Genomic DNA, 18721 nt, shown 5'->3' with positions numbered 1-18721 from the left:
ACCCAGAATGATGTGAAATTGTGCTTCGTGCAACATAATTCTGGGTGCCATTTACAAACCATAAGTGCTAATGACTCCATTCCTTTTTGTGGTTGTAGGGGCTGTTGATTGGAGTACACTAAAACAAACCTGATCTCTCTAGGACATTCAGAAGCCAAGTTATAAGCCCACAAATGTGTAACTGGACTACTTCTTTAAATTGACACCAGATCCGGTGACGTTTGGGACATGGTTTGACCCCCTTAGGAACTATCATCATGAAACGTTCAGATCACTTACAACTCAATAGATTCTACCTTCCTGTAACGTTTCTGCCTGATTGGACCTTGTTTTCACACAAATGAACCCAGAATGATGTGAAATTGTGCTTTGTGCAACATAATTCTGGGTGGCATTTAAAAACCATAAGTGCTAATGACTCCATTCCTTTTTGTGGTTGTAGGGGCTGTTGATTAGAGTACACTAAAACAAACCTGATCTCTCTAGGACATGCAGAAGCCAAGTTATAAGCCCACAAATGTGTAACTGGACTACTTCTTTAAAGTGACACCAGGCCTGGTGACCTTTGGGACATGGTTTTACCCCCTATAGGAATGTGCGATCATCATGTAACGTTCAGATCACTTACAACTCAATATATTCTACCTTCTTGTAACGTTTCAGCCTGATTGGACCTTGTTTTCACACAAATGGACCCAGAATGATGTGAAATTGTGCTTCGTGCAAAATAATTCTGGGTGCCATTTAAAAACCATAAGTGCTAATGGCTCCATTCCTTTTTGTGGTTGTAGGGGCTGTTAATTGGAGTACTCTAAAACAAACCCGACCTCTCTAGGATATTCAGAAGCCAAGTAATAAGCCCACAAAGGTGTAACTGGACTACTTCTTTAAAGTGACACCAAGCCCGGTGACCTTTGGGACATGGTTTGACCCCCTATAGGAATGTGTGATCATCATGAAACGTTCAGATTACTTACAACTCAATAGATTCTACCTTCTTGTAACGTTTCAGCCTGATTGGACCTTGTTTTCACACAAATGGACCCAGAATGATGTGAAATTGTGCTTCGTGCAACATAATTCTGGGTGCCATTTACAAACCATAAGTGCTAATGACTCCATTCCTTTTTGTGGTTGTAGGGGCTGTTGATTGGAGTACACTAAAACAAACCTGATCTCTCTAGGACATTCAGAAGCCAAGTTATAAGCCCACAAATGTGTAACTGGACTACTTCTTTAAATTGACACCAGATCCGGTGACGTTTGGGACATGGTTTGACCCCCTTAGGAACTATCATCATGAAACGTTCAGATCACTTACAACTCAATAGATTCTACCTTCCTGTAACGTTTCAGCCTGATTGGACCTTGTTTTCACACAAATGAACCCAGAATGATGTGAAATTGTGCTTCGTGCAACATAATTCTGGGTGCCATTTACAAACCATAAGTGCTAATGACTCCATTCCTTTTTGTGGTTGTAGGGGCTGTTGATTGGAGTACACTAAAACAAACCTGATCTCTCTAGGACATTCAGAAGCCAAGTTATAAGCCCACAAATGTGTAACTGGACTACTTCTTTAAATTGACACCAGATCCGGTGACGTTTGGGACATGGTTTGACCCCCTTAGGAAAGTGCTATCATCATGAAACGTTCAGATCACTTACAACTCAATAGATTCTACCTTCCTGTAACGTTTCAGCCTGATTGGACCTTGTTTTCACACAAATGGACCCAGAATGATGTGAAATTGTGCTTCGTGCAACATAATTCTGGGTGCCATTTACAAACCATAAGTGCTAATGACTCCATTCCTTTTTGTGGTTGTAGGGGCTGTTGATTGGAGTACACTAAAACAAACCTGATCTCTCTAGGACATTCAGAAGCCAAGTTATAAGCCCACAAATGAATACCTGGACTACTTCGTTAAAGTGACACCAGGCCTGGTGACCTTTGGGACATGGTTTGACCCCCTATAGGAATGTGCGATCATCATGAAACGTTCAGATCACTTACAACTCAATAGATTCTACCTTCTTGTAACGTTTCAGCCTGATTGGACCTTGTTTTTACACAAATGAACCCAGAATGATGTAAAATTGTGTTTCGTGCAACATAATTCTGGGTGCCATTTAAAAACCATAAGTGCTAATGACTCCATTCCTTTTTGTGGTTGTAGGGGCTGTTGATTGGAGTACACTAAAACAAACCTGATCTCTCTAGGACATTCAGAAGCCAAGTTATAAGCCTACAAAGGTGTAACTGGACTGCTTCTTTAAATTGACACCAGATCCGGTGACCTTTGGGACATGGTTTGACCCCCTTAGGAAAGTGCTATCATCATGAAACGTTCACATCACTTACAACTCAATAGATTCTACCTTCCTGTAACGTTTCTGCCTGATTGGACCTTGTTTTCACACAAATGAACCCAGAATGATGTGAAATTGTGCTTTAAGCAACATAAATCTGGGTGGCATTTAAAAACCATAAGTGCTAATGACTCCATTCCTTTTTGTGGTTGTAGGGGCTGTTGATTAGAGTACACTAAAACAAACCTGATCTCTCTAGGACATGCAGAAGCCAAGTTATAAGCCCACAAATGTGTAACTGGACTACTTCTTTAAAGTGACACCAGGCCTGGTGACCTTTGGGACATGGTTTTACCCCCTATAGGAATGTGCGATCATCATGTAACGTTCAGATCACTTACAACTCAATATATTCTACCTTCTTGTAACGTTTCAGCCTGATTGGACCTTGTTTTCACACAAATGGACCCAGAATGATGTGAAATTGTGCTTCGTGCAACATAATTCTGGGTGCCATTTACAAACCATAAGTGCTAATGGCTCCATTCCTTTTTGTGGTTGTAGGGGCTGTTGATTGGAGTACACTAAAACAAACCTGATCTCGCTAGGACATTCAGAAGCCAAGTTATAAGCCCACAAATGTGTAACTGGACTACTTCTTTAAATTGACACCAGATCCGGTGACCTTTGGGACATGGTTTGATCCCCTTAGGAAAGTGCTATCATCATGAAACCTTCAGATCACTTACAACTCAATAGATTCTACCTTCCTGTAACGTTTCAGCCTGATTGGACCTTGTTTTCACACAAATGGACCCAGAATGATGTGAAATTGTGCTTCGTGCAACATAATTCTGGGTGCCATTTAAAAACCATTTTTTATTTATTTATTTATTTATTTATTTAGGAAGTGGGTCAATACATATTAATGAACATTTCAATAAATGTAAATATGCCAGATTATAGCCTTGGGCTAATTTCCATCTGCAGACCCTCCGGCAGGTTGATGTTAGACACAAAGTAGTGTAAACATACAGAGATAGTATTTACAAGTCATGTGACAGAGACAAAAACTGTCATCCCATTATACAAACACAAACAAATGTCAAAGAAAGTGGACACAGAGAACAACATAGACAGCAATAACGGAAACACATCAATTGTATTGCACAAACCCCGATAGTGCATATGCCCTGACTGTCGTGAGATTACATTCACCCATTAAACTAGCAGTTGTTTCCCTTTTAATACTGTACCAACTCTTTTCCCGGACAAATATGAAATATAAATATTAGACATGATCACATGTTTGTGTGTCCCTCAGCCGCTGTTTTAAGCGACTCTTAAAGATGTTTAGACTGGTACTTTCCCTTACAGATAGTGGAAGACTATTCCAGAATGTCACTCCCTGGTATGACAGAGCAGTCTGTGAAAAGGTAGTCCGCCTGAATGTCAGTTCACAGTCACCTCTAGCAGTGGCTCGAGTCAGTCGAGACCCGACAACACTGCTAGACTTTTGTTTAATAAAATCACTCATTGGTGGTGGCGCCAGGCCATGTATAACTTTATATATTAAACAGGCCGATTTAAATAATTTAAAATTAGTAAAATTTAAAAACTTGTATTTATCTAAAATTTGACAGTGGTGATATGAGAGAGGTTTTTTATCTAATATTTTCAATGCTCTTTTGTAGCATACTTCAATTGGCCCAATAGCAGCCGAGCTCGTATAGGACCAACTGGTAATACAATATTCAATATGAGCCAGTATCATAGAATGCAGGAATGTAATCGCTGCCGTGTGTGTTAATGACGATCGGATATATCTAAAGTTCCGTATATTAACATTAACAGTTTTCACTACTTTACTAATATGTTTTTTAAAAGTTAATTTAGAGTCTAATCGCACTCCCAAATACTTAAACTCCTCAACATTAATTAATTCATGTGCACCCAAGCAAACTTTTCCTGCAGCTACGGTTGTCTTAGGTTTACTGAAAAACATTGATACGGTCTTGTTAAAATTAAGGCACAGGCATGAGTCATTCAGCCATTTTTGTAAATCACGTAATGCCAGTGAAAGCTGATGGGCTGCATCATCCGGAGTTTCGGCTTGCGTAAAAATTACTGTATCATCAGCATACATAATTGTGTCCACATTTGTACATACATTAGGCAAGTCATTTACATAAAGTGAAAATAACAGGGGACCCAAAATTGAACCCTGGGGAACACCTTGCATGCAGTTAAGATAGGGTGACTTGCTATTCTTTATTTGCACACATTGTTTTCTATCTGATAAATAAGACTGTATCCATTTAACAGTATGATTACTAAAGTTAAATGTCGACAGTCTAGACCAGAGTGTATGATGATTGACAGTGTCAAATGCACGTTTGAAATCGAGAAAAACTGCCGCAACACAACGACTCTTGTCTAAATAAGATTTCACTCTCTCAACAAAAACACAGACAGCCGTTTCAGTTGAATGAAGAGTGCGAAATCCAAATTGCATAGGATGCAAACCCGGATCGGAATCATTAAGATGTTCAATGATAGATTTAGCAACCCACTTTTCTGCTACCTTTGAAAAGATGGGCAGTATACTAATAGGTCGATAATTAATAGGGTCTATTTTATCACCCGATTTATAAATTGGTGTTACTTTCGCCACCTTCCAACTCAAAGGAACGACTGCCTGCGAGATTGATAAATTAATAAGATGGGTCACAGGCACCAAAAGACTAGATTTATAATGCTTTAAGAAATTTGTGTCAAATCCAAAGTCATCCTTTGCTTTAGAACTTCTTAATTTAGATATTATATTTTCTGCTTCACTTTCCGTAATTTTCTGAATATTGAACTTTGAGTCTGGTAAAGAATCTTCCTCTTCGGTGCCGATATTCCCAATATTTTGTCGATGGTCATCAGAATTAGAAAACAACTGTGCAATTTCATTAATGGTACTTTGGAAGAAATCATTTAATTTAGTAGCTAGGCTAAGTGGTTCTGACACTAGTTCACTGGCAAATTTAAGTTCAAGGTCCTTCTCTGCATTATGCTTACTGTTACCAAGAAGTTTGTTAATATTTTCCCAGATTAGCTTACAGTTTCCTTTGGCATTATTAATTACAGTCATGAAAAAATTAGCTTTTGCCATTCTCAAGGTTTGTGTGACTTTATTCCTTGCAGATATAAAATGTAATCGATCAGTATGTAATCCAGATTGTAACGATTTTTTGAGTAACCGATCTCTAAGTCTCATAAGCTGTTTACACTCAGTATTAATCCAAGGCAATGAATAAACTCGTTTCTTTAAAAGGCACTCTTTCTGAAACTGTGACAAGACCCCTTTAATAGCAGAGTATACTAGATCACAACATTTATTAGTGTCATCATATGTTAGTATGCTATTCCAGTCCAAATTATTTAGAGCAGCTGTTAAATGTGGCTCTTGATTTTTGGGAATGAATGCTTGTTTTATATTCGTCCTTTTACTGAAACATCTCAGTCGTTTTTTAGTTAGCTTTCTAGAGAAGAATATGGCATTGTGGTCCGACAAGCCAGTCAAAAAGTTATATGTTTTTATCATTCTATCCGGTTTATTAGAGAACACCAGGTCTATTAGAGTTCTAGAGCGATTTGTTATTCTAGTGGAATCATTGATCATTTGTTGTAAACCAAAATTATCTGTGATTTCTTTTAATTTCTTTCTGTCGCTTATGTCATCCCAATTTACATTTAAGTCTCCCATTAGGATAAGTTCATTACTGATGTCACAAGAATTTAGAAGTGCCTTGAATTGGTCATAAAAATCCACTTTCGCTGAAGGTGGGCGATAAAGACATAAAACAGTAAATGACATTTCTGCTGAGAGTGACACTTTAACTCCAACACATTCAATAGAGATTTCATTAGGCCAGATTATTTGTGTACATTTTAGAGAGTCCTTCATATACAACAACACCCCACCCCCCTTTCCTTGATGCCTATCTTTTCTAAAGACATGATAACCTTGTATAGTTATCAGTGCTTGTGGAGAAGAGGGTGTGAGCCAAGTTTCCGAAAGTCCCATAAAATCAACATTTGAATTAACGAGAAGATGTTCCAGTTGTTCCCTCTTAGGGGCCATGCTGCGTATGTTCAGATGGCCACCTAGCAGCCCTTTGACCTTATACTGTGGATCCCAAATAGTCCTAGCTTGATTAAGAGTCCGAAATAACTTAAACAATCGATGCTTTTTAAACACAGGGTTCCTCTGTATAACCATAGGTAAGATAGGTTGTGTTGACTTACTAAGTTTAGTTGTAATCGGGCTCCGCAGAGTTGGTATTAGACTAGGAGGCTGCTGTAGACCTGGAAGCAGGGATGGTGTTAGTCCAGGAGACTGCTGTAACCCAGGTACCAGTGGTGGTGTTAGTCCAGAAGGCTGTTGTAGCCCAATTGGCAATGGTGGTATTGGTCCAAGAGGCGGCTGTAGACCAGGTGGCAGCGATGGTGTTGGTCCAGTAGACTGCTGTAGCCCCGGTAGCAGTGATGGTAGCCCAGGGAGCTGCTGTAGCCCTATTGGTAACGATGATGTTAATCCGGGAGGCTGCTGTGGCCCAGGTGGCTGCGACGATGTTAGTCCTGGAAGCTGCTGTAGCCCAAGCGGCATTAACGATGTAAAACCCGGATGCTGTTGCAGCCCAGTTAACAATGATAGTATTGGAGCCTGAAGCTGCCGTAACCCAGGTTGTAGTAATGGTGTTAGCCATGGTAGCAGTGTTGGTGCTAGCCCAGGGAGCTGCTGTAGCCCAGGTAGCAGGAATGGTGCTAGCTCATGAAGCTGCTGTAGCCCAGGTAGCAGTGATGGTATTAGCCCAGGGAGCTGCTGCAACCCAGTTAGCAGTGACTGCGTCAGCCCAGGACTCTGCTGCAATCCAGGTAGTAGCGATGGTGTTATCCCAGGAAGCTGCTGCAGCCCAGATAGCAGTGGTGGTGTTAGCCCAGGGAGCTGTTGTAACCCAGGTAGCAGTGATGGTGTTAGCCCAGGGAGCTGCTGTAGCTCAGATAGCAGTGATTGGGTTAACCCAGGCAGCTGCTGTAACTGTAGCACAGGACTTGAGACAGGTCCGGGGTTACGCTCAACATCGCCAGCCAGAAGTATTATCAACAGGAGATTCACAACCCCCATGTATGATCTGGATACCGTTTTAGCACATTGACCTGGGGGCGGCCTAGCATGTCCACAATCCAGGATTCCTGAATACAAAAGATGTTGGCTCCTCTTGGCTGGGTAGAGAGTTAAATTAACCATTTTCCGTGGATACATTAAGCTGAAAAAAAGGTAACAAGACAAGAAGAGACCAAGAAAACATGGCAAAATACATAAGATATTTCTTTTTTTCGGCAAACACACAGGACCTGCCTGACTCTGTGGCTTCACCCTGTCGGCCATGTTTGTTTCAGATCTATACCTCAATCTCCTGCAGCTGTTCCTGGTTGGTGGTGTACATCTAATGACTCCATTCCTTTTTGTGGTTGTAGGGGCTGTTGATTAGAGTACACTAAAACAAACCTGATCTCTCTAGGACATGCAGAAGCCAAGTTATAAGCCCACAAATGTGTAACTGGACTACTTCTTTAAAGTGACACCAGGCCTGGTGACCTTTGGGACATGGTTTTACCCCCTATAGGAATGTGCGATCATCATGTAACGTTCAGATCACTTACAACTCAATATATTCTACATTCTTGTAACGTTTCAGCCTGATTGGACCTTGTTTTCACACAAATGGACCCAGAATGATGTGAAATTGTGCTTCGTGCAACATAATTCTGGGTGCCATTTAAAAACCATAAGTGCTAATGGCTCCATTCCTTTTTGTGGTTGTAGGGGCTGTTAATTGGAGTACTCTAAAACAAACCTGACCTCTCTAGGATATTCAGAAGCCAAGTTATAAGCCCACAAAGGTGTAACTGGACTACTTCTTTAAAGTGACACCAAGCCCGGTGACCTTTGTGACATGGTTTGACCCCCTATAGGAATGTGTGATCATCATGAAACGTTCAGATCACTTACAACTCAATAGATTCTACCTTCCTGTAACGTTTCAGCCTGATTGGACCTAGTTTTCACACAAATGGACCCAGAATGATGTGAAATTGTGCTTCGTGCAACATAATTCTGGGTGCCATTTACAAACCATAAGTGCTAATGACTCCATTCCTTTTTGTGGTTGTAGGGGCTGTTGATTGGAGTACACTAAAACAAACCTGATCTCTCTAGGACATTCAGAAGCCAAGTTATAAGCCCACAGATGTGTAACTGGACTACTTCTTTAAATTGACACCAAATCCGGTGACGTTTGGGACATGGTTTGACCCCCTTAGGAAAGTGCTATCATCATGAAACGTTCAGATCACTTACAACTCAATAGATTCTACCTTCCTGTAAGGTTTCAGCCTGATTGGACCTTGTTTTCACACAAATGGACCCAGAATGATGTGAAATTGTGCTTCGTGCAACATAATTCTGGGTGCCATTTACAAACCATAAGTGCTAATGACTCCATTCCTTTTTGTGGTTGTAGGGGCTGTTGATTGGAGTACACTAAAACAAACCTGATCTCTCTAGGACATTCAGAAGCCAAGTTATAAGCCCACAAATGTGTAACTGGACTACTTCTTTAAAGTGACACCAGGCCTGGTGACCTTTGGGACATGGTTTTACCCCCTATAGGAATGTGCGATCATCATGTAACGTTCAGATCACTTACAACTCAATAGATTCTACATTCTTGTAACGTTTCAGCCTGATTGGACCTTGTTTTCACACAAATGGACCCAGAATGATGTGAAATTGTGCTTCGTGCAACATAATTCTGGGTGCCATTTAAAAACCATAAGTGCTAATGGCTCCATTCCTTTTTGTGGTTGTAGGGGCTGTTAATTGGAGTACACTAAAACAAACCTGATCTCTCTAGGACATTCAGAAGCCAAGCTATAAGCCCACAAAGGTGTAACTGGACTGCTTCTTTAAATTGACACCAGATCCGGTGACCTTTGGGACATGGTTTGACCCCCTTAGGAAAGTGCTATCATCATGAAACGTTCAGATCACTTACAACTCAATAGATTCTACCTTCCTGTAACGTTTCTGCCTGATTGGACCTTGTTTTCACACAAATGAACCCAGAATGATGTGAAATTGTGCTTTGTGCAACATAATTCTGGTTGGCATTTAAAAACCATAAGTGCTAATGACTCCATTCCTTTTTGTGGTTGTAGGGGCTGTTGATTAGAGTACACTAAAACAAACCTGATCTCTCTAGGACATGCAGAAGCCAAGTTATAAGCCCACAAATGTGTAACTGGACTACTTCTTTAAAGTGACACCAGGCCTGGTGACCTTTGGGACATGGTTTTACCCCCTATAGGAATGTGCGATCATCATGTAACGTTCAGATCACTTACAACTCAATATATTCTACCTTCTTGTAACGTTTCAGCCTGATTGGACCTTGTTTTCACACAAATGGACCCAGAATGATGTGAAATTGTGCTTCGTGCAACATAATTCTGGGTGCCATTTAAAAACCATAAGTGCTAATGGCTCCATTCCTTTTTGTGGTTGTAGGGGCTGTTAATTGGAGTACTCTAAAACAAACCTGACCTCTCTAGGATATTCAGAAGCCAAGTTATAAGCCCACAAAGGTGTAACTGGACTACTTCTTTCAAGTGACACCAAGCCCGGTGACCTTTGGGACATGGTTTGACCCCCTTAGGAAAGTGCTATCATCATGAAACCTTCAGATCACTTACAACTCAATATATTCTACCTTCCTGTAACGTTTCAGCCTGATTGGACCTTGTTTTCACACAAATGGACCCAGAATGATGTGAAATTGTGCTTCGTGCAACATAATTCTGGGTGCCATTTAAAAACCATAAGTGCTAATGGCTCCATTCCTTTTTGTGGTTGTAGGGGCTGTTAATTGGAGTACTCTAAAACAAACCTGACCTCTCTAGGATATTCTGAAGCCAAGTTATAAGCCCACAAAGGTGTAACTGGACTACTTCTTTAAAGTGACACCAAGCCCGGTGACCTTTGGGACATGGTTTGACCCCCTATAGGAATATGTGATCATCATGAAACGTTCAGATCACTTACAACTCAATAGATTCTACCTTCCTGTAACGTTTCAGCCTGATTGGACCTAGTTTTCACACAAATGGACCCAGAATGATGTGAAATTGTGCTTCGTGCAACATAATTCTGGGTGCCATTTACAAACCATAAGTGCTAATGACTCCATTCCTTTTTGTGGTTGTAGGGGCTGTTGATTGGAGTACACTAAAACAAACCTGATCTTTCTAGGACATTCAGAAGCCAAGTTATAAGCCCACAAATGTGTACCTGGACTACTTCTTTAAATTGACACCAGATCCGGTGACGTTTGGGACATGGTTTGACCCCCTTAGGAAAGTGCTATCATCATGAAACGTTCAGATCACTTACAACTCAATAGATTCTACCTTCCTGTAACGTTTCAGCCTGATTGGACCTTGTTTTCACACAAATGGACCCAGAATGATGTGAAATTGTGCTTCGTGCAACATAATTCTGGGTGCCATTTACAAACCATAAGTGCTAATGACTCCATTCCTTTTTGTGGTTGTAGGGGCTGTTGATTGGAGTACACTAAAACAAACCTGATCTCTCTAGGACATTCAGAAGCCAAGTTATAAGCCCACAAATGTATACCTGGACTACTTCGTTAAAGTGACACCAGGCCTGGTGACCTTTGGGACATGGTTTGACCCCCTATAGGAATGTGCGATCATCATGAAATGTTCAGATCACTTACAACTCAATAGATTCTACCTTCTTGTAACGTTTCAGCCTGATTGGACCTTGTTTTTACACAAATGAACCCAGAATGATGTAAAATTGTGTTTCGTGCAACATAATTCTGGGTGCCATTTAAAAACCATAAGTGCTAATGACTCCATTCCTTTTTGTGGTTGTAGGGGCTGTTGATTGGAGTACACTAAAACAAACCTGATCTCTCTAGGACATTCAGAAGCCAAGTTATAAGCCCACAAAGGTGTAACTGGACTGCTTCTTTAAATTGACACCAGATCCGGTGACCTTTGGGACATGGTTTGACCCCCTTAGGAAAGTGCTATCATCATGAAACGTTCAGATCCCTTACAACTCAATAGATTCTACCTTCCTGTAACGTTTCTGCCTGACTGGACCTTGTTTTCACACAAATGAACCCAGAATGATGTGAAATTGTGCTTTGTGCAACATAATTCTGGGTGGCATTTAAAAACCATAAGTGCTAATGACTCCATTCCTTTTTGTGGTTGTAGGGGCTGTTGATTAGAGTACACTAAAACAAACCTGATCTCTCTAGGACATGCAGAAGCCAAGTTATAAGCCCACAAATGTGTAACTGGACTACTTCTTTAAAGTGACACCAGGCCTGGTGACCTTTGGGACATGGTTTTACCCCCTATAGGAATGTGCGATCATCATGTAACGTTCAGATCACTTACAACTCAATTTATTCTACCTTCTTGTAACGTTTCAGCCTGATTGGACCTTGTTTTCACACAAATGGACCCAGAATGATGTGAAATTGTGCTTCGTGCAACATAATTCTGGGTGCCATTTAAAAACCATAAGTGCTAATGGCTCCATTCCTTTTTGTGGTTGTAGGGGCTGTTAATTGGAGTACTCTAAAACAAACCTGACCTCTCTAGGATATTCAGAAGCCAAGTTATAAGCCCACAAAGGTGTAACTGGACTACTTCTTTAAAGTGACACCAAGCCCGGTGACCTTTGGGACATGGTTTGACCCCCTATAGGAATGTGTGATCATCATGAAACGTTCAGATCACTTACAACTCAATAGATTCTACCTTCTTGTAACGTTTCAGCCTGATTGGACCTTGTTTTCACACAAATGGACCCAGAATGATGTGAAATTGTGCTTCGTGCAACATAATTCTGGGTGCCATTTACAAACCATAAGTGCTAATGACTCCATTCCTTTTTGTGGTTGTAGGGGCTGTTGATTGGAGTACACTAAAACAAACCTGATCTCTCTAGGACATTCAGAAGCCAAGTTATAAGCCCACAAATGTGTAACTGGACTACTTCTTTAAATTGACACCAGATCCGGTGACGTTTGGGACATGGTTTGACCCCCTTAGGAACTATCATCATGAAACGTTCAGATCACTTACAACTCAATAGATTCTACCTTCCTGTAACGTTTCAGCCTGATTGGACCTTGTTTTCACACAAATGGACCCAGAATGATGTGAAATTGTGCTTCGTGCAACATAATTCTGGGTGCCATTTACAAACCATAAGTGCTAATGACTCCATTCCTTTTTGTGGTTGTAGGGGCTGTTGATTGGAGTACACTAAAACAAACCTGATCTCTCTAGGACATTCAGAAGCCAAGTTATAAGCCCACAAATGTGTAACTGGACTACTTCTTTAAATTGACACCGGATCCGGTGACGTTTGGGACATGGTTTGACCCCCTTAGGAAAGTGCTATCATCATGAAACGTTCAGATCACTTACAACTCAATAGATTCTACCTTCCTGTAACGTTTCAGCCTGATTGGACCTTGTTTTCACACAAATGGACCCAGAATGATGTGAAATTGTGTTTCGTGCAACATAATTCTGGGTGCCATTTAAAAACCATAAGTGCTAATGACTCCATTCCTTTTTGTGGTTGTAGGGGCTGTTGATTGGAGTACACTAAAACAAACCTGATCTCTCTAGGACATTCAGAAGCCAAGTTATAAGCCCACAAATGTATACCTGGACTACTTCGTTAAAGTGACACCAGGCCTGGTGACCTTTGGGACATGGTTTGACCCCCTATAGGAATGTGCGATCATCATGAAACGTTCAGATCACTTACAACTCAATAGATTCTACCTTCTTGTAACGTTTCAGCCTGATTGGACCTTGTTTTTACACAAATGAACCCAGAATGATGTAAAATTGTGTTTCGTGCAACATAATTCTGGGTGCCATTTAAAAACCATAAGTGCTAATGACTCCATTCCTTTTTGTGGTTGTAGGGGCTGTTGATTGGAGTACACTAAAACAAACCTGATCTCTCTAGGACATTCAGAAGCCAAGTTATAAGCCTACAAAGGTGTAACTGGACTGCTTCTTTAAATTGACACCAGATCCGGTGACCTTTGGGACATGGTTTGACCCCCTTAGGAAAGTGCTATCATCATGAAACGTTCAGATCACTTACAACTCAATAGATTCTACCTTCCTGTAACGTTTCTGCCTGATTGGACCTTGTTTTCACACAAATGAACCCAGAATGATGTGAAATTGTGCTTTGTGCAACATAATTCTGGGTGGCATTTAAAAACCATAAGTGCTAATGACTCCATTCCTTTTTGTGGTTGTAGGGGCTGTTGATTAGAGTACACTAAAACAAACCTGATCTCTCTAGGACATGCAGAAGCCAAGTTATAAGCCCACAAATGTGTAACTGGACTACTTCTTTAAAGTGACACCAGGCCTGGTGACCTTTGGGACATGGTTTTACCCCCTATAGGAATGTGCGATCATCATGTAACGTTCAGATCACTTACAACTCAATATATTCTACCTTCTTGTAACGTTTCAGCCTGATTGGACCTTGTTTTCACACAAATGAACCCAGAATGATGTGAAATTGTGCTTCGTGCAACATAATTCTGGGTGCCATTTAAAAACCATAAGTGCTAATGGCTCCATTCCTTTTTGTGGTTGTAGGGGCTGTTAATTGGAGTACTCTAAAACAAACCTGACCTCTCTAGGATATTCAGAAGCCAAGTTATAAGCCCACAAAGGTGTAACTGGACTACTTCTTTAAAGTGACACCAAGCCCGGTGACCTTTGGGACATGGTTTGACCCCCTATAGGAATGTGTGATCATCATGAAACGTTCAGATCACTTACAACTCAATAGATTCTACCTTCTTGTAACGTTTCAGCCTGATTGGACCTTGTTTTCACACAAATGAACCCAGAATGATGTGAAATTGTGCTTCGTGCAACATAATTCTGGGTGCCATTTACAAACCATAAGTGCTAATGGCTCCATTCCTTTTTGCTGGTTGTAGGGGCTGTTGATTGGAGTACACTAAAACAAACCTGATCTCGCTAGGACATTCAGAAGCCAAGTTATAAGCCCACAAATATGTAACTGGACTACTTCTTTAAATTGACACCAGATCCGGTGACCTTTGGGACATGGTTTGACCCCCTTAGGAAAGTGCTATCATCATGAAACCTTCAGATCACTTACAACTCAATAGATTCTACCTTCCTGTAACGTTTCAGCCTGATTGGACCTTGTTTTCACACAAATGGACCCAGAATGATGTGAAATTGTGCTTCGTGCAACATAATTCTGGGTGCCATTTAAAAACCATAAGTGCTAAAGGCTCCATTCCTTTTTGTGGTTGTAGGGGCTGTTAATTGGAGTACTCTAAAACAAACCTGACCTCTCTAGGATATTCAGAAGCCAAGTTATAAGCCCACAAAGGTGTAACTGGACTACTTCTTTAAAGTGACACCAAGCCCGGTGACCTTTGGGACATGGTTTGACCCCCTATAGGAATGTGTGATCATCATGAAACGTTCAGATCACTTACAACTCAATAGATTCTACCTTCCTGTAACGTTTCAGCCTGATTGGACCTAGTTTTCACACAAATGGACCCAGAATGATGTGAAATTGTGCTTCGTGCAACATAATTCTGGGTGCCATTTACAAACCATAAGTGCTAATGACTCCATTCCTTTTTGTGGTTGTAGGGGCTGTTGATTGGAGTACACTAAAACAAACCTGATCTCTCTAGGACATTCAGAAGCCAAGTTATAAGCCCACAGATGTGTAACTGGACTACTTCTTTAAATTGACACCAAATCCGGTGACGTTTGGGACATGGTTTGACCCCCTTAGGAAAGTGCTATCATCATGAAACGTTCAGATCACTTACAACTCAATAGATTCTACCTTCCTGTAACGTTTCAGCCTGATTGGACCTTGTTTTCACACAAATGGACCCAGAATGATGTGAAATTGTGCTTCGTGCAACATAATTCTGGGTGCCATTTACAAACCATAAGTGCTAATGACTCCATCCCTTTTTGTGGTTGTAGGGGCTGTTGATTGGAGTACACTAAAACAAACCTGATCTCTCTAGGACATTCAGAAGCCAAGTTATAAGCCCACAAATGTGTAACTGGACTACTTCTTTAAAGTGACACAAGGCCTGGTGACCTTTGGGACATGGTTTTACCCCCTATAGGAATGTGCGATCATCATGTAACGTTCAGATCACTTACAACTCAATATATTCTACCTTCTTGTAACGTTTCAGCCTGATTGGACCTTGTTTTCACACAAATGGACCCAGAATGATGTGAAATTGTTCTTCGTGCAACATAATTCTGGGTGCCATTTAAAAACCATAAGTGCTAATGGCTCCATTCCTTTTTGTGGTTGTAGGGGCTGTTAATTGGAGTACTCTAAAACAAACCTGACCTCTCTAGGATATTCAGAAGCCAAGTTATAAGCCCACAAAGGTGTAACTGGACTACTTCTTTAAAGTGACACCAAGCCCGGTGACCTTTGGGACATGGTTTGACCCCCTATAGGAATGTGTGATCATCATGAAACGTTCAGATAACTTACAACTCAATAGATTCTACCTTCTTGTAACGTTTCAGCCTGATTGGACCTTGTTTTCACACAAATGAACCCAGAATGATGTGAAATTGTGCTTCGTGCAACATAATTCTGGGTGCCATTTACAAACCATAAGTGCTAATGGCTCCATTCCTTTTTGTGGTTGTAGGGGCTGTTGATTGGAGTACACTAAAACAAACCTGATCTCTCTAGGACATTCAGAAGCCAAGTTATAAGCCCACAAATGTGTAACTGGACTACTTCTTTAAATTGACACCAGATCCGGTGACCTTTGGGACATGGTTTGACCCCCTTAGGAAAGTGCTATCATCATGAAACCTTCAGATCACTTACAACTCAATAGATTCTACCTTCCTGTAACGTTTCAACCTGATTGGACCTTGTTTTCACACAAATGGACCCAGAATGATGTGAAATTGTGCTTCGTGCAACATAATTCTGGGTGCCATTTAAAAACCATAAGTGCTAATGGCTCCATTCCTTTTTGTGGTTGTAGGGGCTGTTAATTGGAGTACTCTAAAACAAACCTGACCTCTCTAGGATATTCAGAAGCCAAGTTATAAGCCCACAAAGGTGTAACTGGACTACTTCTTTAAAGTGACACCAAGCCCGGTGACCTTTGGGACATGGTTTGACCCCCTATAGGAATGTGTGATCATCATGAAACGTTCAGATCACTTACAACTCAATAGATTCTACCTTCTTGTAACGTTTCTGCCTGATTGGACCTTGTTTTCACACAAATGGACCCAGAATGATGTGAAATTGTGCTTCGTGCAACATAATTCTGGGTGCCATTTACAAACCATAAGTGCTAATGGCTCCATTCCTTTTTGTGGTTGTAGGGGCTGTTGATTGGAGTACACTAAAACAAACCTGATCTCGCTAGGACATTCAGAAGCCAAGTTATAAGCCCACAAATATGTAACTGGACTACTTCTTTAAATTGACACCAGATCCGGTGACCTTTGGGACATGGTTTGACCCCCTTAGGAAAGTGCTATCATCATGAAACCTTCAGATCACTTACAACTCAATAGATTCTACCTTCCTGTAACGTTTCAGCCTGATTGGACCTTGTTTTCACACAAATGGACCCAGAATGATGTGAAATTGTGCTTCGTGCAACATAATTCTGGGTGCCATTTAAAAACCATAAGTGCTAAAGGCTCCATTCCTTTTTGTGGTTGTAGGGGCTGTTAATTGGAGTACTCTAAAACAAACCTGACCTCTCTAGGATATTCAGAAGCCAAGTTATAAGCCCACAAAGGTGTAACTGGACTACTTCTTTAAAGTGACACCAAGCCCGGTGACCTTTGGGACATGGTTTGACCCCCTATAGGAATGTGTGATCATCATGAAACGTTCAGATCACTTACAACTCAATAGATTCTACCTTCCTGTAACGTTTCAGCCTGATTGGACCTAGTTTTCACACAAATGGACCCAGAATGATGTGAAATTGTGCTTCGTGCAACATAATTCTGGGTGCCATTTACAAACCATAAGTGCTAATGACTCCATTCCTTTTTGTGGTTGTAGGGGCTGTTGATTGGAGTACACTAAAACAAACCTGATCTCTCTAGGACATTCAGAAGCCAAGTTATAAGCCCACAGATGTGTAACTGGACTACTTCTTTAAATTGACACCAAATCCGGTGACGTTTGGGACATGGTTTGACCCCCTTAGGAAAGTGCTATCATCATGAAACGTTCAGATCACTTACAACTCAATAGATTCTACCTTCCTGTAACGTTTCAGCCTGATTGGACCTTGTTTTCACACAAATGGACCCAGAATGATGTGAAATTGTGCTTCGTGCAACATAATTCTGGGTGCCATTTACAAACCATAAGTGCTAATGACTCCATCCCTTTTTGTGGTTGTAGGGGCTGTTGATTGGAGTACACTAAAACAAACCTGATCTCTCTAGGACATTCAGAAGCCAAGTTATAAGCCCACAAATGTGTAACTGGACTACTTCTTTAAAGTGACACAAGGCCTGGTGACCTTTGGGACATGGTTTTACCCCCTATAGGAATGTGCGATCATCATGTAACGTTCAGATCACTTACAACTCAATATATTCTACCTTCTTGTAACGTTTCAGCCTGATTGGACCTTGTTTTCACACAAATGGACCCAGAATGATGTGAAATTGTTCTTCGTGCAACATAATTCTGGGTGCCATTTAAAAACCATAAGTGCTAATGGCTCCATTCCTTTTTGTGGTTGTAGGGGCTGTTAATTGGAGTACTCTAAAACAAACCTGACCTCTCTAGGATATTCAGAAGCCAAGTTATAAGCCCACAAAGGTGTAACTGGACTACTTCTTTAAATTGACACCGGATCCGGTGACGTTTGGGACATGGTTTGACCCCCTTAGGAAAGTGCTATCATCATGAAACGTTCAGATCACTTACAACTCAATAGATTCTACCTTCCTGTAACGTTTCAGCCTGATTGGACCTTGTTTTCACACAAATGGACCCAGAATGATGTGAAATTGTGTTTCGTGCAACATAATTCTGGGTGCCATTTAAAAACCATAAGTGCTAATGACTCCATTCCTTTTTGTGGTTGTAGGGGCTGTTGATTGGAGTACACTAAAACAAACCTGATCTCTCTAGGACATTCAGAAGCCAAGTTATAAGCCCACAAA

Source organism: Nothobranchius furzeri, chromosome 6 (genome assembly GCF_043380555.1).
Source record: "Nothobranchius furzeri strain GRZ-AD chromosome 6, NfurGRZ-RIMD1, whole genome shotgun sequence".
In the NCBI taxonomy this organism is placed as follows: Eukaryota; Metazoa; Chordata; class Actinopteri; order Cyprinodontiformes; family Nothobranchiidae; genus Nothobranchius; species Nothobranchius furzeri.
Note: the sequence above shows the minus strand (reverse complement) of the source record.